This window comes from Ictidomys tridecemlineatus, chromosome 3, assembly GCF_052094955.1.
Source record: "Ictidomys tridecemlineatus isolate mIctTri1 chromosome 3, mIctTri1.hap1, whole genome shotgun sequence".
NCBI classification, from domain to species: Eukaryota; Metazoa; Chordata; class Mammalia; order Rodentia; family Sciuridae; genus Ictidomys; species Ictidomys tridecemlineatus.
In genome coordinates, this window is record NC_135479.1 from 89398709 (window position 1) to 89423322 (window position 24614).

At 40.9% G+C, this 24614-nt stretch overlaps 1 protein-coding gene and 1 long non-coding RNA gene across 3 annotated transcripts in view; one reads left to right on the forward strand and one right to left on the reverse strand.

Moving 5' to 3' along the window:
* The window catches only part of Slc9a9 (solute carrier family 9 member A9), a 541578-nt gene that overhangs the window by 299232 nt on the left and 217732 nt on the right, over window positions 1-24614 (reverse strand). The window lies entirely within an intron of this gene.
* LOC144376278 (uncharacterized) overlaps window positions 3940-24614 on the forward strand; it is a 90099-nt gene continuing 69424 nt past the window's right edge. The window contains exon 1 of the long non-coding RNA XR_013436559.1: window positions 3940-4573. This is a non-coding gene — a long non-coding RNA (uncharacterized LOC144376278). The remainder of the gene's footprint in view (window positions 4574-24614) is intronic.

Here is a 24614-nt window from a genome sequence, read left to right on the forward strand (position 1 = left end):
ACAAGTTTCTAGTGTTTCTCAACAACCCATCTTTTTGTCTGTATGATGTTTCTGAAAGAATAGACTTTCCTGAAAGAATAAGAATATTTTAGGGAGCTTCAAGGATGTAGACCTGCATCTGAGATCTGGGTGTCAATCTCAAGCGTCTTACTGGCTGTGTGACTTTGAGCAAGTTACTTAAACTATCTTTACCTCCTCCCTTTCTACAAAAGGGCAAGAGAACCTACCACAGAGGGTTGCTATAAGAATTAAACGACTAATGTTCATGCAGAACTTGGAATGGCATCTGGTATATAGAAAAAAACTAAACAATCATTTCCTAAGTCAATCTACCTTCTTCAAATGACAAGTCTCTTTTTTTTCTGCCTTCATTTCTCTGTTTCTCTCTCTTTGTGTGTGTGTTTGGTTTAGTTCTAAAAGAAGTATTCAACTTCCATGTCCAATCAACACCTTGGTCTAAACAGAACTAAAGCTTTGTCACCTGTCTCTCACACTCTGACAGGTTCCCTGGGTCCAGATCTCTTGGAGGCAGGGATCATTTGATCACATAAATTTGTATTTTGTAAAGAATGGTAAGTGGCACATAGTAACTGCTCAACAAATATGAGTGATGAAGAAGGAGGAAAAAGTAAGAGAAGGAGGAAGAAAAAAAGATGCTGAGGGTGAATATGAGATAACAGCTGAAAGTGTGATATCACCCATGCCACCATCAGTGCCCCCAATGCCGTCTCCCCCTCTGTGATTCTGGCCACCTTTCCATTCTGGATCCTACTAAGTGATCACTGTCTTGATCATGACAGTCTTCCTCAAGGTCTTCCAGCATGGAACACCAACCAATCCTGTTCTTCTTCACTGCTCCTGTTTAAGTACTTTGCTGCAGAGAAACTACCCAACAGAAACTGCCTACCTATCCGCAGACCTCAAGCTGCCAGGCAGCTGCACTTTCACCCCACGCCCTCTTCTGAGGGGTCCTCCTAATTCCCAGAATGCTCTTGCAATCCGTGGTGCCTCCTTAAAACAACTGTTTTCTCCTACCCTCTGTACACTCTTCCCTCCTGTGTTAACATGAATGACATCTATGATACTTGAAAGCTTATGAAAAGGAAATGCTAAGCAAACACATTGTGTCCCTTTCATAATTTCTATGATTTTAATCAGTAAAGAAAAAAAGATGAGAAAATGATTATGAGAGCCAAGTAGATACTAAATTCCTTCCATTTCCTCTGCCAAATCTTTAATCCCTAACAACAACAACAAAAAAAATTTCTAACTATTGGCACCCGTTCATTGAAGAGTTCTTGATTAGTTGGGACATAAATATGAAATGGTTTATTTCTTTTCCAATTACTGCTTTTAGCTTTACTATAATGAATCCCTCTTCATGCTGGGTAAGTAGTTCCATTAATGATGTCTTGGTCAAATTCCATTATTTAGTTTCTTTTAGTGATTAAAACTTAGTGCAGTCCGGCTTAAAGCCTAAATCTTCAAAGCGGGATTCCTCATCTCCCTGCAGAATCTTCTAGGGCATCCACGGGATAACTTAGAAAGGAGGAGGGGCGGTACCAGTGTCCCCTGGTGTTGGAGGCTGGAGGAGGAATGCCTGTGGCCCAGTCAGTGATGAGCAGGGTGCCCAGTCTCTGGGTCCTGCTGGATGCCTCACTCGATGGTGCCACTATTTTTTGAGAACTTCCTCACGGGTCTCACTCAATCTTCCATTTGCTTTACCAGCTACAGGCATTCCCAGCCCATCTCCATGGCCGGGATTAGTGGCCAAATGGGCAGCTCAGGGGCTCTCACTCTTCTCCTGATCTCCAACTTTCTTAATGTGAGGTTCCCTGGCACACCCCCCACCAGGCCAAAAAACACTGGGTTGGATGGGGTCATTCCACCTGCTCCCCAAACATATCAACCCAGGGGACCTCCAGGTCCTGCTCCAGATGACTCCTACTTTCAGAATTCTGCAGGCAGAAGAGGCATCAGTCCCTGTGTTCTGATTCAATCCTGTAGTCTGAGGAGCCATAGCCAATATCTTTCTTCCCTTACTCTGCTTTGAAAAGGCCTCAGCCCTCCTGCACATTCCTCCTCACTGGGGAGTGAGCTGGCAGCCCATCTTTCTGGGTGATTCTGGTGAAGTCCCTTTTACATGGCTGAGGGGAAAGAATTGCCTCTGTGGGGAGAGGTAGAAGCTTCATACCCCAAACACTGCCCCCTCTCTGGAGAAGACCCGCCCCTTTCCTTCCTTGGTCTTTAGGAATCAGGCTGCTTCCTTTCATTAAGCTGGTTAGGATGCATGAGGTCCTCACAGCTGGGAAGTCCTGCTGCTCTTTTTATGATGCAGCCAGACAATCACATTTTTATTATTGTTGTTTTCAGATACTGTCCCGGATCCCAATGTGCGAAAGTTGGAAAAGACCCCCGGGATGAACCCATCTTGTGACTTGTGACATTCATGTCCCAGTGCTTCCAGTTCCTCTTCTCCCTGTCTAGACCTGCCTGGTCATTCTGCAATTCAAGACATATTTTAAGGAGCAACACAACCCGGAGGGGGCAATAAAAAACGTGTGAAAGCTATTCTGTTTTGTTGGGCTTTGGTGTCACAGGCAACACCAAGCAGAAGAAACAATAATTACAAAACTGTTTTGCATTTAAAATTCTTTATGCCTAAAAGAAAGAAAGAGAAGAAAGAAGAAAAAGAAAAAGAAACGAGTGGGTCCTTATCTATTATTTATCTTTTAATAACTGTACCAACCTGCCCTTTCTCAGAGAAGTTGCTTAATTATGAATAAGGAATTGATTTTTATGGGGCCAAGAATTGTGTGTACACATCGGAATTCATTCTGGCATCTGCCTGCCCATTATTCTGGCTTATGTTCTGCCAAAGGCTGGTGAAGCTCTGTCAGAAGAACCTGCTGTAAAACATAATGACTTCAGGAATTGGGGGCATTCCAGGCACCCTGGGAGGTTAGAAGAGCTGCCTCTTAATAATAAGAGGTCCTGGCCAGAAGTTCACTGAGCATGAGTTCGTTGCACTGGGTTTTGCCTTCCCAAGGGCCAATGGCCCTGAAGAGTGGAGATCTGGACTTGGGAAGGCACATTAATTAACTCTTTCAGCTTCTGGAGGACCATTAATTGACTACTCCCTAAGGACCCAAATTCAAACCCAGAAGAGTGATTTTTCTAAATCTTTGACAAAATATTGTTTTGCTATTTTGATGTCAGGAGAACAAGAAGAGGGAATTTCTGGTGGGAAGAATAAGCTATTGTATCTGGGCTCTACCAAGAATAATGCAGTCTCAGGATGAAATGGTCCCCTTCATCAACAGATATTCATGGAGCCCGTACTGTGTACAGACTTTGTTCTAAGCACTGATGAGACGTCAGGGAAGGAACAGCTCCTGACCTCCTGTTCTTGACATTTCAGTGGAGAAGACAACATAATAAACAGGTGAGCAAGTAAATGTATGATTTAATGACAGCAATTGTGTGTTAAGTTTCTGTCACTGTGACCAGAATACCTGACAAGAATCATTTTGGGGAAGAAAAGTTATTTGGGGCCCATGGTTTCAGAGAGGTTCAGTCCACGGTGGGTCAGCTCCATTGCTCTAGGCCTGAGGCAAAGCAAAGAATGATGGGAGAAGGACACAGCCAAGGAAAGCTCACAGCAGCCAGGAAGCAGGGGTAGGGCAGGCCACGGACAAGATGTAGTCCCCAAGGGCATGCCCCTGGTGACCTAGTTCTTCCAGCTATACCCCACCTGCCTGCAGTTACCAGTAGTCTATTCAAATTATTAATCCATCATATTGGCCAAATTATATTGTTATACTGTGTACGTGCATAAATATGTAACAATGAATCCCACCATTATGCATAATTATAGTGCACTAATAAAAATATGAAAAACTAAAGCCAATAAGTGAATTTTTTTTTCCCTATCAGATGGAAATCCAATGGTGAGGTGCGGCTCTCATGATCTAATCATTTCAAGCCTCTGATGAGTAGGGTGCCCAGTATCTGGGTCCTGCTGGATGCCTCTCTTAAAGCCTTCTGCCAACATGGTGGTGCCACTAATTTTTGAGAACATTCTTGCCTTGTCTAACACATGAACTGTGGGGAGACACCTCGTAATCAACCAGAACAGATTGAAAGGAAAACAAAGCAGCGAGAGATGATGGGACAGAGAGGGACAGGGCGCTGCTTCAGAAGGGCCATCTGAGGAGGAGGATCACGTGGAGACCTGTGTGGAATGAGGTCGGGGGAGCCACAAGGCTGCAGGGAAGTGAGCAAGGGGAGGGGTGGGAAGCAGGGCCTGAATTGGGGTCCCAGACAGCTCTGCTGCAGATTTGATAGTGTTTTCTTCTAGGAATGAAAGGACAATCACTGGAGAGTGTCTCGGGTAGAGGGAAAATTCCAGGCGAAGTCTTTTAATACCAACAGAGAAACCTGGACAAGAGACTACCTGTTCCCACTGTGCTCTCCAAAGGCTGATGTACCATGCCTCTCCTGGGCACTATGGCTGTGGCCACCTGAAGAAGAGACCACAGGGGAAGACCACCGTGGCCAGGAGGAGGACAGGGTAAGTACAAGAGTTTAAAGGGGACAGATGGATTCATCAGAACAGAGGCAGTGAGCATCTGAAAGGTGGTCATGCAGAGGAAGGATTGGCCTCATTCTTTGTTTCCAGCAGGTGAGATGAAGTCCCAAAGTAAAACATCAGGGAGAGATGTTAGCTTTATATTCTATTTCAAAATTTCCTCATTCTTAGAGCTGAATGAAAATGAGATGGATTCTATAAAAGGATGGTGAGTTCTTTGTAGTTGGAGATGCTTAGCCATAGAATGGAAGAGATACTTGCGGGAGCTGTAGACAGTTGGATGATGTGGCCTCAGGGAACCTCTCACCCCAAGGGTCATGGACTGGCTATTTTCCAACTTCATCCATGTCTGAGACAGGGCACTTAGCTTTGCTGTGCTCACCCAAATCCTGACACTAAAAATAGTGGCGTATGTGGACCAGTGAGGACGCGTGCATTCACAGCAACGCAATAAAGGTGCCTGTGATGACTTAGGTTGAAGCAGGTTGATAATGACATCAGGAACAGTTACAAATTCCTGCACAGAATAAAGTCTTTGACAGTTTCCTAAGTGGCTCTGGTCCATTAAGTTCTGACTCAGAGGTGACAAAGAGAACTCTGAATTTAAAATTGGTTAAAAGGGAAGAAGAGTTAAAGGACGTTGGTTATGAATTATGTGTGCATTTTCTTTAAAAGGAGGCCTTAAATTACTTTTCAATTTAGCCTGAAAAGTCTTGTCAGAATTGAATTCGTCTGTGGGCTTCAAGAAATTTTCTTAGACCTAATATTGAAAGTGAACCTGGAGATAGTTCTCAAGATAAAAGTAACTTGCAAATACTCTTCTTCTTTGTTTTCCCTTCTGAAACAGAAACAGGAATTTGAATCCTATTTTACTGTGAGCCTTTTCATTTAAGAGAGAGAAAGAATAATTCACGTGGCCTAATGGGAATTTTCACCTTTTCTCCCACTTTTCAGTTCTTTTTATCCTCATTAATGAAATCTTAACTCCAAAGAGTACTGTGATACATGAAACTTTTAGTCATAATGGATATAAAAAGATAGGCAAAAGTAGGCTAATAGCCACTAAAGATGGAAATCTAGTTAAAATTAAAATATAATCACAAACAGGTGCAAGTAAGACCAAACATTAATCCCCAAGGTTAAAATAGAGAAGGGGGCCAGACTCTTCTCTCTTTGGGTCTCCTGAGCAATCAAAATACTTATTGTTCATTCCTGTGTCATTCCTATACAGCATCTGCTACGTGTCAAGTACTATGTTAAAGGTTTTTATATTGTATCTCATTCAGCCCTCAGAGTAACCCCATGAAATAGGTATCATTATCATCTGCATGTTACAGATGAGGAAACTCTCTCTTAATGAGATTAACTAACTTTCCGTATTTCATCTCATTTAATCCTTCCAACAATGTAATGAAGAAAGTATTCTCCTTCTAGAGATAAACAGACCCAGGAAGGTTAAATCATAGGCCCCAATTAATTTGCTAGTAAATGGAACATCAGGTATTCCATTCAGGTCTCACTGATTGAAAGTCTGTGAACAATACAGACAAGGGAACAGAAACACCTGGATCCATAGCCTGAGCGTGCTCACGGAGACAATGATTCAACAAAAGCTTCACCTTCATATGACTGAGGGAAAGACCACTCATGGAGGTTGAAGATTTTAGGACTCCTAATCCCAATTGGCAAAAAAAAAAAATTGCATTATAATTGAGACATATCCTCTGTATTGTCATATGTGGTTGTTCATCCTGTTCTTGTATAAGGCTCTTTATAGAAATAATTTGTTGCTTGGTATTTGAATCTGGAAAATGGTAATAATAACCATATCTCTTTGACGGAGCAGGGATTCAATGTGTGAACCCATATACAAAGCTTAGAATGACATCTAGGACCTACAAAGCATTCCATAGATGTTAGCTGTTGTAATTGTTGTTATCGCCATTTGTACTGACATTATTGTTGAAATGATTGCTATATCTTTCACCATTTCCTCCAACGAAATCAATAAAAACTAAGCTGTATTTCTAAGAACATGGAGGCATTGAGGAATTCCAATTAATGTGTCAGAACATTATAAGAATCTTCTGGGGTGGAATGAACAATATGCTCAGCTAGATCAAATATCGAATTCATCTCTTTCTTAATGAGGCCTGTAGAACACAGGGCTACTGGGAGAGTATCAGACAAGGGGATGCATGTAAATTTTTTTTTGAAACAATAACTAAGAACAAAAGATCCACAGTGGTCTTGCCAATCTAACACAGCTGGATTTCTAGCTGACTTTCAGAGGAAGGGGACACGGAGGTAGACATTCTGCAGAAACCCTGTTGCTGTACCTGAAGGGAAATACATTTGTGAACAGAGAATCTGATAAGGTTTTGTAGAATTGTTGATTGGCACCCTTCAGGGACAAAAGCATGGAACCAATGGAGTTTGCTTTCATGGCGACCACAATTCACAGCTTACTGCATGTTACATAGAGATAAAGAGGAGTTGGCGCATGGCACTGACTGGGGTTGGAGCCTGCAGTGTTTCATAGATGCTGTGTACAGAGGACAGAGGACAGTGATGAGCAGCTGAAGGAAGTGCTGGCTTCCTCTGGCTGGGCCAAAGGACTTTTCATTGACAATGGGCCGCCTCCCTAATCTGAGGCCTTTTCATTCATGTACCAGACAAACCCTGGCTCCAATTATAAACAGCTGCCTGAGACTATTGATGGACTCAAGTTTTACCTGGTGACAAGCCAACTCCTGGAAAATACTTGCACTGATCAACTTATTTCCCCAGGCCCTTCTCCCACCCCCATTCTCCCCCTGACATGGTTCTTCCATTTATTAGCAATTAAGTGAGCATCTGGGCCCCCAAATCACTGCTTAATTTAATTAAGAATCTGCATCCATCTTTTTAGAGTTGCAGATAATTTCACTTGAGTTCAAGTTATCTTTGGGAGCAGAGCACACAGTTATCTTCTTAAACAAATATATTCTTACCAGGAAGTTCCCTCACCCCTACAGATTTCAATGTTGTGTTTGACCTGCAGACCAACAAATCTTACCAAAAAGTATTTGTCTTCTACCTAAAGTTTAATTTAAATCATATGCTTCTAGAAGTTGCTAGGGAGTGATATGCTACAGAAGAGTCATCTCTGGCTCTGAATCTTCAGGACACAGCTTTGTTTAAGAACCCAGACCTTAAGGTATATTTAAATCTCAAACTGGCAAGAACTAAGAACTGATATATTCTGAACTCAAGCATTATAGATTTCTCCCATTCTGTGCAATCAAGACAGTTCCTAGAATTTGGAGTCAGAGGCTCAGCATGAGGATCAACACTTCATCGGTCAAGGTCACTGCTGAGCTATGGAGAGGCTGGAGCTATTGCTCAAACTAGGGTTCTGGGTGTTAAAGCAGCCTTGAAGGACCAGCAGGATGGTTTTCACATATATAGGCAGGTTTTAGCTCAGAGCCTGGGGAAATAAGTGTGTAGTTTGGAAGACTTGCTAGTAATTGAGTTGCAAGGAGATCAGTAGAAAGTTTAAGGTACAATGGGCTAAACAAGTCAGAATTAGTATGTAAACAACTTGCAAGGGGACCAGGAAATTGATGGTTCTTAGAGTCCAGGTATGGATGGGAACCAAACATCTATAAAACATGCTTTTTTTTTGTAAAGATATTTCTTAATTTTCAAAAACCTTCATGTGGCTCATGACCCTCCATGTGGTTAAAAAAGGGGATTTAAGCAGGGATTTCAAAAACACTGGTGGCAGAGTAAAGAGAGAGTGTTCCAAAGTGAGGCAAATGGAGATCTGCAGAAGGTGAGAGCCAGAGAGTTGGATAATCTGTGCAAGGTACATGGAACAGGAGCCCCTAGGCAAGGAGGAAACCCTGAGCCTTGAACCATGACCCTTCTATGCTTCCTGCCCCGATGGAATCCAATTGGCTGCTTTGGGTGAGCAGGCGTGTAGGAGAGTGTAACTGAATAATGGCAGACCAGCATGCATATGAAGATGGAAAAGGGAGGTTTTGAGGGTTCCATCTGCATGGGGATGACTAAAAGTAGCATCAGGGTACCATCAGGAAGCTTCACTCAACTTATGGCCTGAATCAACACTGCTTTCTCTTCATGGCTTTGATAATGTTTCCGGTATTATTTTAATTCATTCAGGGTCATGTGGCAGGAAACAATGAGGGTCAACAAAATTGTATGAGACACAGCAGCCCCCAGAACCTTATTTAGTTCACCCAAGACTAGCTCTTCAAAAGATCCACTGTCTTTGTTTACATGTCATGAGAGGGGAGAAATGGGAGGGGAGAAATGCCCCAGGGGTCAAATTTTGAAATAATACTTTGATAATTAAAAACAAACAAACAAACATTTGGAATGCAGTTGACTTAGTTTGAAATTAATTAAAACTAGAGAATCGTTCATGTGGCTTCTAAGACAGGAAGCAGATGGTCAGAAGGAGGAGCTGGTTCAAGGTGCCCGAGATGAGCTCCTCCTATTGGTGGGGCAAGAGGCAGCAGGGGTTGTTTTTTGATAATTCTCCCCTGCTGACTCCTCCTGGGCCACGCCTGTAGATTTTACTGATCCGATCTTTTTGAGAGTGGTGCTTTACTTCTCAGGTGGGACTAAGGTTATATATAAACTGCAAATTCTTTGGGAGAAAGGATAGAATTCAATAATTATACCTCACTGTCTCCTCTGGATTAAGTGTATTCATTAGGCTCGCATTCAAGCCTATTACCACCTTCTTAGAAAATTCAGTTTAAAAAAAATGCCTCAGGGCCATTGTTAGAAAGCAGCAGAATAGAAACAGGCTGGCAGGTGATAGGAGAGGAGAACACCATTTAAATAAGATAAATAAAGGACTGCGGCACCTTTCAGATCCTGTGTGTGAGTGTGTGTGTGTGTGTGTGTGTGTGTGTGTGTGTGTGTGTGAGAGAGAGAGAGAGAGAGAGAGAGAGAGAGAGAGAGAGAGAGAGAGAGAGAGAGAGAGAGACTATTAAAAAATTACATGCTGAGAAATGACAGATTCCCTGTTTTGCTTATGAAAAGCCTCCTTTATCGCCTTACCGCTAATGAGCATCATTCAGGGGAGGTTGGGGTACAGTGAGAGATTATAGCACCTTGACTTCATATGAAATGTGATGGTGAAGGCCCACAGAAAATGCATGGTCATCTCCACAAGCTTAATGCCAGGATTTGGAGACGCTCAGGAAATAGTCTTGGAGAACTGGGCAGGGGCCCTTGACATTCTCTGCCTTGGATTTGCCTGGCAATCCTCAGTTCTGCCACCATCCGTTCTGTGTAGGTGGCAGCGGAGAGGAGGAGGGTACCGGTTCTGTCAAATGAGCTACAGTGAAAACATTCAGCCCCTAGTATTCTGGATTTTTTTTTTTTAAAAAGAGTTTAATTGGGAAGATCCCAAAATGATAAGCAGGGGGTGGGGGGAAGTAATTCCTGGCTTCTCAAATCATAATAGAATAAATTAGTGAGATATAAAAAGACAGTTTGTTAGTAAATTGAGTGATCCCCCTTGACAGTGCCAGCCTAATGTTGGTCTTAAATACCAAATTTGGAAAGCATACATGGTCTGTTTTGGCAAAATGCTCAGTGTTGAAATTCTCTTGGACTTTTTTTGCTTTCTACATTGCAATGTTAATAGCTGCAATTTATGGAGGGACATTTGTAAGCCAGAACTGTGATGTGAATTTTGTATTCATTACTGTTGACTCTCACGATAACTCCATAGCAGAGATGGTATTATTTACACAAGGGGAAATTGAGAAGGAGCAGCCAGTGTGACCAAATTCATGTGGCAAGTTAAGTGATATGACTAGTGGTAGGGTCTTACCCAACATTACCCAATCTCCTGTGTTGCCTTCTCTATCATAAGCCTCCCACCCTGTGCATGGTTTAGCAAGTCAGTGCTTCAAGAAAAGGTTAGTTGTATATTGGTGGTCCCAAAGATAAGTTCGACACTTAGGTAGTTTCCACTGGTGAAGTCTTTAAACTACCTAGTTTAACTCCCATCTGCATATTTCTTTTGATTTTTTATTTGTGTGTTTATTTAGTAGCAAATAAGGAAAAAATTTAAAAAATAAAAGTTGTGGCCCTAATAGTTATCCCAAGAAAGAAGACTCTTTGAACCAGAAGTAGAACGGGGTTAGCTTTTTTCCCAGACTTGGCCCCTAGGAGTAACAAAATGCTTATGTTACAAAAGTGGGATTTGTTTTACTTTGTTATCTCATAGGAAGTTTGTATCTGACCTACTAAATCTTACAGATAATTAAAATATTATCTTTCTATCAGAATGGAATGTATTGCCAAATGGAGATGCATTTGGGGGCAAAATGATTTAAGCCTGTTTCCAAAGCAAACTTGGGTACATCTAGATAGGATGTCACTAAGAAATAGGACCCGGGAGCCCTGTTCCTGGAATGCACATTTTGTTCTTCAAAACACACCAGGGTGTGAGGCAGAGGCCCCTTGCAGCCCAAGCCCACCAGGAGAGGTGCTAAGTGAAGCTGGTCAACCTGATCCTTCTTGCTCAACAGTGGGAGCTCTTCTCATAGAAACATATTCCTTTTGGCTTCAGAGTTAGTTCAGCAAAGCTGAGTACATTTATTAAATGCGTAATTATAGTAAGATGCAGTTCATGCCAGGGGTGATCCCTTCTCTACCAACAACCCTTGTCAAACATCTGCCTGAAGCTACTCTATTCAGAAAAATTCACCTGCGTCTTCCCTGAAGAAGAGAATGATGGTCTTCCCTCTGTAATACTGCATTACTCTCAATGTTCCTTTCCTGCATCAGGACTTAAGTTAATAATCCTTTACTCTTATTTAGTTTAGTGAAAATAAAATTGTTAGAATTACATTCTTCAAAGCCTCTCAAGTGATTTTTTTTTTTTTTTTTTTGGTGAGGAGGTTCAGGGGATTGAACTCAGGGGCACTCAGCCACTGAGCCACATCCCCAGCCCTGTTTTATATCTTATTTAGAGAGAGAGTCTCACTGAGTTGCTTAGCACCTCGCTTTTGCTGAGGCTGGCTTTGAACTTGTGATCCTCCTGCCTCAGCCTCCTGGATGACAGGCGCGCGCCACCACACCCAGCTCAAGTTAGTTTTGATGCAGTGCCATGATTAAACTGACTAGGGTGGCATGACAGAAGTATGGGCACCAGGGAACACTGCAGAGAACCCAGCAGTCTGGCAAAAACTCATACTGACAGACATTAGCCCTGATTGCCAAGATCAATGACACATGGGATAAATATGGGCGAGGACACTGCAAGGAAGTTTCCCCTGGATAGGCCCCATCTAGTGGGGTTCTGATCCCCAATTCTGGTGGTGCTTGGTGAATGTTTCCTTGGTTGGTTTGAATGGGGACATGGCTGGGTGGCAGAAAGGAGGAAAGTGGAGCCCGCTCCTTCCCGCCTGGTGGATTTCCATGTGCCACCCCATCCTATAATAAAAATAAAACAATCCCTGGCTTAAAGGGGGGAAAGAGTTTGGTTTTCCATTATTTTCTGGAATAGAATGAGATGAAGCCTTTTTGCGATAAGTTTTCTGTAGCCCAGGGCAAAACCTTTTTCTATAGGCTTTTTGCCTGCTCTGAGTGATGGAGGAAAATAAACCAGGGCACAAAATGGTGTAGTAAAGTTTGAATGAAATATAATTTCCATGGTAAAATAATACCCCAATGCTTTAAGGCCCATAACTGAAAAATATAGACTGACTTTTAGTTAAGAGATTCACACCTTGGGGGAGATTAAGCAGATAAAGTAAGGCATAATCTCTTCTCAAGGCACATATACCTGCACTTAGACACAAGTAAGTACCCCCTCCACCCTGTAAACACACCTGAATGTTTCCTCAGGTGTAAGAGTTCTTTGGAGGTGGGTGAAGGATTTGGGTTTTGATGCTACACTCAGGTTTATTCCTCTGTAGTCTTGGAGACCAGTCTTTAGAAGTCCTATCTTTTCCACAGATCTCTTTTCTAATCCGTCATAGTTAGACAGTTCCTGTTCAATTATCTGGCTGCTTCTACCAAAGGCAAGGTGTATGGGGTCATTAAAATGATATGACATCTAGCTGGGCATGGTGGCACACACCTGTAATCCCAGTGGCTTGGGAGGCTGAAGCAAGAGGATCATGAGTTCAAAGCCAGCCTCAGCAAAAGTGAGGCGCTAAGCAACTCAGTGAGACCCTGTCTCTAAATAAAATACAAAATAGGGCTGGGGATGTGGCTCAATTGTTGACTACCCCTGACTTCAATCTCTGGCACTGCCCCCGCCCCAAATGATATGGCATCATGCTTAGGGAATATGAAACATTCAACATACAGACCCCCTGTCTCCATGTGTGAGTCCTTGAACACACCACACACATCTTTCTTTTCTAGCACTCCTCTGCATTCACTTTAATGTTCAGCAAAAAGAAAGTACCAGCACATTTGGCATGAGCCCATAAAGGATGCTACTAATCTCAGAATTAAGAGAAAACTTAAGCTTATTCTTAAATTATTTTATACTCATTGACTGAGATGGGAGCAAATTGGTCTCTATGGTCTCAGATTTAGAGGTTCCAGAAAGCTTTAAGGAACACAAGGTGCTAAAGGAAGCAGGAGACTGGTTTCAATTAACATTCTAATCGTCACTGTCATTGCTATTCAGTAATTCCGTTTAGAGAGACATAATAGGCATCAGGCTGTGCACTACCCTTGCTAGAAACATGGTATCGACAGCTCTTGTGAAACAGGTGGGTTTCAATTCAGATCTGCAGATAGAATCCTCCACTCCCACTTAACCAATTCCCAGAGCCCTCCAGTTTCTGGGTAATTTTCTTTTGAGCACATTCTTGTAACTTTTTCTTTTTAAAATAAAAAGCGTTAGGGTAAAAAAAAAATCCCCTCTAGTGTAAGGTGTGCATATTCTGAGAGCATAGCTTTCCCCACAAATATCAGCGTCACTTCCACTGCTCTGTAATAAGTGGCTGCAACTGTTGCCATGGTGATTTTCATTTTTTTAAAAACTGTATCCACACAGACAGACAACACAGCTGTTTCCAGGAGGCATCAGAAGATAAGCCCAGTAGTAATGGTGTTCTGTCTCCTACCAGGACAAGGGAGATGTGTCTCTAAGCCTGGACAGAAGCAAAGGATGGGCTGTGGCTGGACCTTGAAAAGGCAAAAGTGCTTTTGTTTAAAGCTCCGTATTGGAATTGATGGTAAATTAGAGCTAGTGTGAGTTCAATTTCCATCCAGTTTTTTCAGGCAGATTCTCAGCACCAGGTTATGGCTATTTACATGACTTCTTTCAAAAGCATTCTTTGTAAAAGACACCTTCTTCCCCTAACTCTGCATGTCTTGCCCCAGAAAGTTACAGGAGGAAGCAGGACTTACAGGACTCAGTACCTGGTTATCTCAGGTCCCACGTGGTTTTCTCTGTGTGTGGTCTGGTGGGCACCCACAGGACATAGAGATGCCCATATAAAGGGTGGTGTCTTCCTTGGGGAAGGAATCTTTTGTTTTTATATTGGGCTCTGCTTGGTAACCAAGCCAAACGCTGCAAATTACGTGACTAAGTGACCAGAACTCCCTACCCTGAAACATCAGCCTCAGTTCCTACTTCTAAGCAACAAAGGAGCTATCCCCTAGTGACCTTGGAGGCCATTTCTTGCTGTCACTTCGGTACAGAATATCACCTGGACCAAGAGGAGGAGAGCCTGCTTGTGTGCCTCATGGGGGAAGTGTCTGAAAAGGATATATTTTTTCCTGTGACCTCTGCCTCATCTCATATTACCAATGAATGCTTAAAAAACATAATTTTGTTTCTGAGTTTTACACAATTTTTCTAAACTATTGATTATAGCTATTTTGTTGTTACTAAAATTATTGAATTATAAACGGGATAAATCACCCAATGCCCAGAAATCCAAAAATAGAAGAATTTTTCTTGGGAAGCATAAGTGGTTGTTTTATTCTGTGAGGCGGATCTTTGTTTGCAAAGAAATATGGCCGCGCTTAACATCTGAATAATCAGCCGTGTCTGCGGTGGGGGTTCTTATTAAATGTGAGGTGGAGAGGTGACCTGCAATAATCCATGGGAGCCATAGGTTTTATGAGCTAACTATTGTCTGTGTTCTGTCCTAACTTGCCTCGGGTGCTCTCTGTGATTTGCCCAATAGCACTTCACTCCTTATTGATCTTGTGAAGAAAATGGCACTGCTGGTGGCCACAGACAAGTGCTATGAGGAATAAGGAACCCAAGTTCCTTACAGGTCCTAAATTGTCAATATTTCATACATAAACAGAATATGTAATCAATGGAAATCATTAAAATAAAGGAACAAAAATCTTATGGGTCTCTCAAGACCTGGAAGAAATTGAAGTGTACACAAATATTTCATCTGTTTTCATATCATCTTTCTAAGTAAGATATTAATGGCTCTTTTCTGTTTTTTTTTTTTAACCCAGAAATCAAAGAAAACATGGAGCATGAAGTCACTTGTTCATGGTCTTACAACTAACTCAACTGTCCCCACTCCTGTTTTCTGACCTGTTATCTTCTAGCCTGGTGCTTCTTCCAGATGTTCAGCTGTCTGAAAAGGCAGCAAGAACTGAGAGAACTTCTCTATGGGTGGATGAGAATTCTGTTAAGTGTGTAAAAAATAAAATGGAAGTAGAACTCATTGGTGTAGCAGATTTAAACATTAACATTGATCTCGAGAGCTGATGTAGAAGAGGTAGAGACTGATAATAGACCCTAGCCAAACTCTTTTCTCTAGAAACACTTTGTCCTACTTAAAATTCTCTGTTTTCACTGTGTCAAGGCTGGGAGAAGAGACCACAGGGCCACCTCTCTTGTTCCTGGCAGGGCTTGCTGGGGATCTGAAGGATAATGTAGGGACAAAGTTCATTGTGATTTATTTTTAACTAAGCAAAACAAAATGGCAAGAGAGGCCACAGTGAACTTGCTCAAACCTGGTCCTTTGAGCACACATGTCATTTCTCTTAGACATGAGAAGCTGGCGGGAGAAGAAACCCCAATAATGACCGTGGGGGAGCTAGTTTGTTTTTATCTTATTTTTTTGGTGGTCAGAGGAGAGTTAGTTTTCAAAATGTCTTCTCTTGGATAAAATTCTGATATGATCACTTCTTTTGAAATTCACGTTTATTCATTCAATGATTATTTACTGAGTACCTATTAAACACCTGCCAGATTATAGGTACTGGGGATGTGGAGGTGAGATAGACTAGTCTCTTGAGATGGGAAATGATTTGTAATACTTGCTACCCCCAAAAGATAATTTAGAATTACAAAGTATTTAAAATAGTATCTCATCTGAGTTTCATGGTATTCAGTGAAGTAAGTTTTACAGTGAGCTCCATTCTGTAGCTTTAGGGACTGATGTTCAGTGAAGTTGTGATTTAGCCAAATCTACTTCAACAATAAATGGGGAACCAAGGTTTATGTTCCTCAGAACCCCTGTTCTTTCACTGTATCATATCATCTCCATAGACTTTTAAAAAATCTGTACACTTAGGCACGGCTTCCAAATCTAGTATTTAAACAGCACTATAATTCATATAACCCTCCCACCCTTAATGCGAATTTATAGCACAACAGATTCCAAGTAGAACAGTGCTTTCCAAGTAAGTGTACCTCCAAGAAATCTATTGGAAGGCATTTTGAACAAAAAAGGAATTGAGAAAAACCAGAGTCAGTGAGTCCCGGAGCTGGGCTGGAATGGTAGACGTCTGGAAGATAAAATGTGACCCCTGTGTTTGAGATGTTTGTAATTTCAAAGAAGAAGCAAGGCATGGGAGTATTTTACAACACACGTTTTGCAGATCCAAATAGGTCGAATACTTGTTTTAGGAATTCAGAGACGGCGGAGAAAAACGATGCCAGGTGTCCTGCTCGTTCACCTGGCTCTGTGCCTTTTCTGTTAGGGTGTATGCCTCACTGGGGAGGGTCGGAGAGCTGCATTCACACCCTCTGGCTTGATGAGTGAGTCTGCTACCACAAGAGGCAGTAGTTTCTTAAACATGTTACTCGACCTCTCAAAGCACAATAATTTTCAGTGCTGATGTAAGAATGTAGTGGGATGATGGCAGGGCTTAGGACATGCGACATTATTGTTAGATGAGCCACCCCGGGGACTTAGTTACTACTCATCTTTGCCTCTATTGGCTCCTCTGTGGAAAGGGAGCCACAATAATGTCAGCTCCGTTATTATGTATCTGGATTGTAATGAGGATCCGGTTGCAAGATAGACGTGAATGGAGAAGGGCACTTATTGCTAAAGGAATCCTCTGAAACAGAGGCCTGTTGGATGGCACATCACAGACTAGATTTCTCATCATTCCTATTCACAAACAAGAACTCAGGTGTCCTGCTAGAGCTTCACTCAAGGTCAACACCATGGACTCCAGCTAACAAACCAGGTGCTCTCATTCTTAGATTCTCATGCCCAGAGCCCCGGGAAGCACACTGTGAGGGCATGATTTATCAAGCCCATTATCTGGCCACCAGGAAGCATCAATCCGAATGAGGTCCCCCAGTTCTGCACAGTTTTCTAAGCACCTACGTCAGGTAGAAATTGCGTGAGCACTACCCCCTGCTGACTTTTCTGGAGAAAAAACCTTCACTCAGACCCCTCCTTTCCTCTCTGCTCCTGCACCCCGTCATCCCTCTCTGCCTAGCCCCACTCTGCAGGCCACCCTTACAACCCCTTGCATATTCTCCTCCATCCCCCACTGCATGCAGAGGCCCCTGGCTGCTCCTGGAGATCCGCTTTGGGGTATTTCCAGCCTGAATCCAACAGTCCACTTTCTATTTGTTTGAGGTTCTTAGCCAATGCTATTCTCCAATTTTTAAAAACAAATTACTCCTACAGGTTTTATTTGTCCTTAACAGTTAAAAAGTTAACTTTGCTGTTGTATTATTTGATGTTTCAAAACAGCCAGCCATCAGGGGGGAGGAAGCCCGTTTAGCCATTTTTCTTTGGCAAGTCTCAGGCTTGCTCGCTATGGGACCAGCTGCACGTAGTCTTGGCTCCGGCAAAGGGCCCTCTTCCTGTGCATGCTCCTGGCCTAAGCTGAGGCTCTGGCTCAGCCCCAAGGACTCCAGGTCAACAACTTTCAAGATCTCAACATGAGATCTTAAAGTTTGCCTTTTAAGAAGTTCTCCCCATTGAGGGAGGCCAGCTGTATGAGGTCAGTTGCTCAAAACACTCACTTGCTGCCTTGTAAAGGACTTAGTTATTTTTGACACTTCTTTTATCTTCCAGAAAGTCTTATTGTCTAGGCACATTCTTTTAACACTACTTAATAATAGTTATGAAATTATTTTAAATTCCTTTAATTAATATTTCATTCACGATCCATGTTGTAATCATTCTTTTTAAATGGCTATTGGAAATACAGGCATGGGGTTGGGGGTGTGAATTTTACATGTAGTTTCAAATGAAGAGGTTGTCTGTTTTCTCCTGGCTGAATATGATCTCTGATGCTTAGCTCTGAATACTGCATAAGTTGCTTAATACACCTGGACTGTGGGAATGGGAATGGTACCTGGCCTTCCCTGATAGAGCTTCTTTCCCTGTCTCTGAGGCCCTTTAAGACTAAGTCCTAGTTTTCTGAGGAATCTCTCCATACTGCTTTCCAAAGTGGTTGTACCAATTTGCAGTCCCAACAGCAATGTATGAGTGTGCCTTTCCCTCCACATCCTTGCCAACATTTATTGTTTCCTGAATTATTTTTTTTAAATTTATTAGTTATGGATGGGCCTTTATTTATTTATTTGTTTATATGTAGTGCTGAGAATCAAACCCAGTGCCTCACACATGCTAGGCAACTCTCTACCACTGAGCCACAACTTCAGTCCCTGTTTCCTGTATTCTTGATGATTGCCCTTCTGACTGGGGTGAGATGAAATCTTAGTGTAGTTTTGATTTGCATTTCTCTAATTGCTAGAGATGATGAACACTTTTCATATGTTTGTTGATTGATTGTATATCCTTTTCTGTAAAGTTTCTGTTCAGTTCCTTAGCCCATTTATTGATCGGGTTATTTGTAGGGTTTGTTTTTTTTTTGGTATTAAGGTTTTTGAGTTCTTTATATATCCCAGAGATTAATGCTTTATCAGAGGTTCATGTGGTAAAGATTTTCTCCCAATCTGTAGGCTCTCTCCTTACAATTGTTTCCTTTGCTTCACTTGTCTTGCAAAGGATAGCTTTGGCTATTCTGGGTTTCTTATTTTTCCAAATAAATTTCATGATTGATTTCTTATATTTCTGTGAAGAATGGGATTTTAATAGGAATTTTAATAGGAATTACATTAAATCTGTATAATACTTTTGTTAGTATGGTTATTTTGACAATATTAATTCTGCCTATCCAGGAGCAGGGTAGATCTTTCCATCTCCTGAGATTTTCTTCAATTTCTTTCTTTAGTATTCTGTAGTTTTCATTATAGAGGTCTTTCACCTATTTGTTAGATTGATTCCCTAGTTTTTTTTTGAGGCTATTATGAATGAAGTAGTTTTTCTAATTTCTCTTTCAGTGGATTCATTGCTAATGTATAGGGATGTGTTTGATGTATGGGTGTTGATTTTATATTCTGCTACTTTGGTGAATTCATTTATTAGTTCTAGAAGTTTTCTTGTGGAATTTTTTTTTGATCTTCTAGATATAGAATCATATCATCAGCAAATAGTGATATTTTGAGTTCTTTTTTACTTATTTGTATCCCTTTTATTTCTTTCTTTTGTCTAATTTCTCTGGCTAGAATTTCAAGGATGATATTGAATAGAAATGGTGAAAGAGAACATAATTGTCTTGTTCCAGGTTTTAGAGGGAATGCTTTCAATTTTTCTCCATTTAGAATGATGCTGGCCTTGGGTTTAACATATATAGCTTTTATGATGTTGAGGTAAGTTCCTACTATCCCTAGTTTTTCTAGTGTTTTGAATCTGAAGGTGTGTCGGCTTTTGTCAAATGCTTTTTCTGCATGTATTGAGATGATCATATGATTCTTATTTTCAAGTCTATTAATATGATAATTACGTTTATTGACTTCTGAATCTTGAAACAACCTTGCATTCCTGGGATGAACTCCATTTGATTGTGGTGCACTATGTTTTTAATATGTTTTTGTATGCAATTTGCCAGAATTTTATTGAGAAGTTTTGTATTTATGTTTATCAGGGATATTAGTCTGAAGTTTTCTTTTCTTGATGTGTCTTTGCCTGGTTTTGGTATCAGGGTGATATGGAACCACTATTTGACCCAGCTATCCCACTCCTTGGTTTATACCCAAAGGACTTAAAATCAGCATACTACAGTGATGTAGCCACATCAATGTTTATAGCAGCTAAATTCACAATAGCTAAACTATGAAACTAACCTAGGTGTCCTTAAATAGATGAATGGATAAAGAAAATGTGGTATATATACTCAATGGAATGTTACTGAACTTTAAAAGAAGAATGAAATTATGGCATTTGCCAGTTAATGGATGGAGTTGGTGAAGATCATGCTAAGTGAAATAAGCGAATTCCCCCAAACCAAAGACTGAATGTTTTCTCATATGCGGATGCTAATTCACAATAAGAATGGTTGGGCACTAGAGAAGAATATAGTCACCTTAGATTAGGTAGAGAAAAGTGAAGGGAGGGGATGGGATGAGATGTGGGGATAGGAAGGATAGGAAAATGAAACAGACATTATTATTGAATATATATATATATATATATATATATATATATATATATATATATATATGACTGCATGACCAATGTGATTCAAGAACATGTACACACAGAAAAATGAGAAATTATATCCCATCTATGTATGATATATCAAAGCACATAAATGCATTCTACTGTTATGTATAACTAATTAAAACAAATTAAAAACTTAAAAAATGACTAAGTCCTACTGAAAATCATGTACTTGAAATGGCATTTCCAAGACTTGTGGGTGGGAATCCTGCTGGCCACGTGTGACCTAAAGCTTTTAAAGCCAACATTTCCTATTCCATAGTGTATATGCAAGAATCAGCAGTCTTTTAAATACTTGAGCATATTCAAGTTTCTTTGGAGAAAACTATTGATTTTATCAATGCCAAGATGGGAAAGAAATATGTAAATCAGATCTGCACAATTTCACACCATTTGGTCTCGGCTTGCCTCCTGTGATTGGAAGCATATACATTTATCACTGATTCATAGCACAAGTATGAACTTCTAACCACAGAAATCAGTTTTGTAAGGATTTCATCCAATACTGAAAAATGCTCATACCTGGGCCAACTATGAGAACCAAACCTTCTTCCAGATTCAAGATGGCATCAAGTGGTCCCTGCCACTTGGGATTCACACCCATGTCGTCCCCTCTCACATTGTACTAGGGTTGGTCTGTGTGATCAACATAGTGGAACAGATGTGATGGTGTATCACCTGAGATTGGAGGTAAAAAATCATGGCATGGGCTGAGGGAGTGGTTCAGTGGTAGAGCACTCGCTTGGCATGGGCAAGGCAGTGAGTTTCATCCTCAGCATTACAGAGGAAAAAATGTCGCATCCATTTTGGTTGCCCCTCTCACACACTCTTAATATTCTCTGGAATTATCCTCTCTGGGGGAAGCCATGTCTCCTACAGCTTTGACTAGAAAGGCTGTGTGGCAAGGAACTGGAGCTGTTGACCAATAGCAGAATGAACAAGCTTGGAATACATCCTCTTGTCCCACTGCATCTTCAGATACTGCAGCCCTAGCCAACAGCTTATCTGCAACCCTGTGGGAGACACTGCTTCAGAACCACCTAACCTAAGTTGAGCCTCAGAAATGTGACCTGATCGTATAAGCTTATCAAGCAGTAAAGGTGGATGATTTGTCACATGGAAGTGGATAGCTAATTGTCATTTAAAAATTTTTCACACTTGGTCAATGGGAAACTACTTTACAAAACTGTTATATATGCTACTAGCTTTCCTTAGTTAAGGACTGTTGCTTTACTTTTAGGTTTTATAGAGATGGATTTTAGAAGATCTAGTTTGAAGACTTCTTCTGCATCTTTCATAAGCAAAAACATTATCTCTGGTGTCACCCTACGCCTTATGTCTCATGGAGTTCAATAACAGAAAAAAACATTAAACAAATCGAACAACAAACAGAAAGCACACAGTGCTAAAGATTTGTGCATTTTCTTTAGCTGAGCTGGACAGTCATGTCAACTGAGGTGCTTCCCTTTCTACTCTGTTGCCAGGGGGCTCTAAACAAAAGTTAGTTCTGAATTAAGGATCTAATTTGTACCAGATACCCATTTTAAAAAGAGACGTCTTTTTTTTTTTTTTTTTTACTTTGGAATAAATATTCCTTAGCTCTATAAACCAACTCAAGTCCCTTGTGGATATAAGGGTACTGTGGATTTGTTGAGTGCCCATCATATGCTGTGCAGAGTGCTAGGCTCTGGAAATTGGAGATGAATCAGACAAGCAGGCCTTGCTCCTAAGAAGCTCAAAGCTGCATCTAGAACCCAACATAATGACAGGTGACACACTTGCTCTTTGCAGAGTGAGGAAAGCAGCGTGGGCACACTGATGAAAGCAACGACTTTCTTGAGCCTGTTGAGAAAGACAGGCTGGCATTTGAGTTTAGGGACAATAAGAATATCCAGGAGGTGGTGGGAAGTCGAGTGTGCCTCTTGTGAGGGCTGGAGTGGAGGTGGAAGTGTATGGGGTGCAATTCAAAAACAATTAAAATGCCTCTGACTATTTGGGAACACAATTTATATGGAAGAGGTTATAACACAGTAAAGGCTAATTTTCCACATTAGTACCAAATTAATAAATCGCTAACCTACCGGGGAATAATACAGCTATTTCATAAGAGTCCACAGCACACCCACGTAGCTGTGATGATGTTGAATTCTTGCAAAGTTGAAAGAAGAAATACTTTGGAAATGGAAACAGGTCCAATTCTTATTCATTAGCCACAGACCCTGGCAAGTTTCTGGGGAGAGCCCCACTGACTGAAACAAGCGTTAGCGTTCTGGAGACTCAGCTTCTGAAGAGACCATTGAACTTCCAAAAGGACAAATATACCCATATGAAGTCTAAGGGAAAGCCACCCTGGTGTTTGTCTGAACCACACTGAACCGTGGTGTTCAGACTAACTATACCTGGTCTGTATGGCATCTCTCTAGAACCTCAGGTTGCTCCCCAGAATAAATGCCCTTTCTTTGGAGCACCCTGTGGACCAGGCTCAGCATAGCCTCATCTCAGGGTGTTGAAGAGGCTGCTTGCTAAAACATTGGCTAACTAGATTAATCGACCTTTTACATATTTGTTACAATCTTAATGGTGATTTATTTATTTAGTGACACTCTGCAAATCTCTCTCATCTTTAGACCAGAAGTTGCAAACTCGGGTGCCTGTGAGGACCCACCTAGTAATGTAGGAATCAGACACCTGTGGAAACCAAGGATATGGACAGCAACCCCCAACACCAGAGCCAGCAGCTGCTCACACATACTGGCCTGGGTCGCAGAGAGGGAACATACATTTTCTTTTTATATTTTGCTTGTTTGTTCGCTTTTAAAAAGGGAACCTGAACATCTAAACCATTATGAGAAATCTGCCAATTTTTAAAAAATACTGGCATCCCATAGAAAAGATTTAAACACTGTGTGGATGGAACAAAGTGTTTTTGCAGATGGGACCTGGCTGTGGATGACACGTTTGTCATTTCAGCTTGAGACAATCAAATTAGCAGTTGTTGTCTTTGGCACACGTTAAAGGAATTGTACAGAATTGTATGGTGACCTTTCAATGCTGGTGGGGGTAGCAGGAAGTGTAAGCAAGTTCTGTGTCCTCAGAGAGTCATTATGGGGGTTCCAGCAGCTGTAGTATTAAAGAGATGCAGGAGTCCTACCTGCATTAGCATATGTAAATTTACAAATAACTTTTTGATGTTTAAACACATAGCTGGACTCAAAAGAGAGAGAATTCCCAAGAGTAGGAACCAAAGGGAAAACTCACAGCTAGAATGATCAACTCTACCTGATGCTATTTAGAAACCTCCACTTGAGCACACACTCTCCTGCGAGATGAGTTTTTGTGTTTTCATTAAGAACTATGTAAACATCTTCTGTTTTCATTCTAGGTTTTTTTCACAAAAACATTCAAAACATAAAAATAACATAAACAGTGTAATCATTATGATGGATGGAATAGAAAACTAAAAAAAAAGAGAACAATTTAAAAAGAAGGAATTAAGACCATAAAATACAGAAATAGCAACTCTGAAAACTCCTCTAAAACAGCCATATTTAAAATCATTTAAGATATCACAAAATTAAATACAACATGGAATGAAAGAACATAACTTTATCCAATTTGAAACAGAAAAAAAAAATAGAAATGGTAGCCAATAAAATTAAAGACTCAGTGTAGCTCAGAAGACAATAAGGAAACAGGGTCTGAGGAGACCATGGGTGAAAAGGAGATAAAATATCAAAGAACTAATAGGCATGCAGAATAAACTGAAATGATCCAACATATATTTAACAGGAATTTCAGAACAAAGAAGAGGAATGAGAGAGAGAGATTGTCCTAACAGAATTTCCTCAGAATTGAAGAATAATGTCAAATCCTCAGTGGAATAATACAAACACGCAGATTCACAGTTATAAAACTGTATAATTATAATCTATAAAGAGAAAAAAATCAACTCTTAAAAACAGACACATTATTAAAAAAAATAACAATTGCAGAGAATTTTAAATCAATAACAAAAACATTTAAGAGAAAATGTTCTTATATATCTAAAGTGCAGAGGAAAAACATTTGTCAATGGTCAATTCTATACCCAAATAAGTCATGCTTCAAAAGTGGAGGACAAAATAGATGTTTACACTCTATTGCTAAGTTACTAGTACTGAGATGACTTCCTGACCTTACATGCAACTTTAGTAAGAGAATCACTGAAGGAAACAGCTCAGAAAGAAGACAAC